The sequence below is a fragment of the Mus caroli genome, chromosome 11 (genome assembly GCF_900094665.2).
Source record: "Mus caroli chromosome 11, CAROLI_EIJ_v1.1, whole genome shotgun sequence".
Classification (NCBI taxonomy): domain Eukaryota; kingdom Metazoa; phylum Chordata; class Mammalia; order Rodentia; family Muridae; genus Mus; species Mus caroli.
Window position 1 is genome coordinate 90,330,284 of NC_034580.1, and position 823 is coordinate 90,331,106.

The window sequence follows — 823 nt, forward strand, 5'->3', positions numbered from 1 at the left end:
ATCTTCAGGTAATAATGCATAAAGGAAAAGAATATGGATTTAGATTTTTGTTTGTTTGTTTGTTTTTTTGACACAGGGTTTCTCTGGGTAGCCCTAGCTATCCTGGAACTAGATTTATAAACCAGGCTGGCTTTGAACTCACAGAGACCCTCCTGCCTCTGCCTTCCAAGTGTTGGGATTAAAGGCAAGTGCCACCACCACACAGCTGGAATGTTCAAAAACAAAAACAAAAAACCCCCAATAAAGCTATCATTAGAGGGTGTTGCAGGGTGCAGCCTTCTGAGTAAAAGCCACCATCTTCATCAGATCAGCAGTGCCTGCTGACACAAGACTGTTGACTCTGGAGTTTCTCAAAGGAATGGGTGGGGAGAGTCATAAGATCGTCGCTTAGATTCTAGCCACTCCTCCGTTTATATGGAATTTTACCCTAATTGCAGGCATGTGCCTGAGGTACAAGACTGTGTAGGTCTGGGAAAGGTTAGCTGGTGGGAACTCTGTCCAAGTTGAGTGGAGACTTCCTAGTCTGGTAACTTGGAGGGGGGTGACACTCACACTCCCGTAAGCAACCCCTTGTCCATGCCTGTAAGACAGTTCAATACACTTATTCATCCTCCAATGCAGACTTGGAAGGAATCCAATCCAAGAAGGATTGGAACCTTAAAAGGAGAAGATAGGCATTTCTACTTCTCTAGGGGCAAACCTATTTGTAACAAAAGACCCATTAAAAATATAATTAAAAAAATTAAACACTCACCGGGCTTGGTGGCGCACGCCTTTAATCCTAGCGCTAGGGAGGCAGAGGCAGGAGGATTTCTGAGTTTGA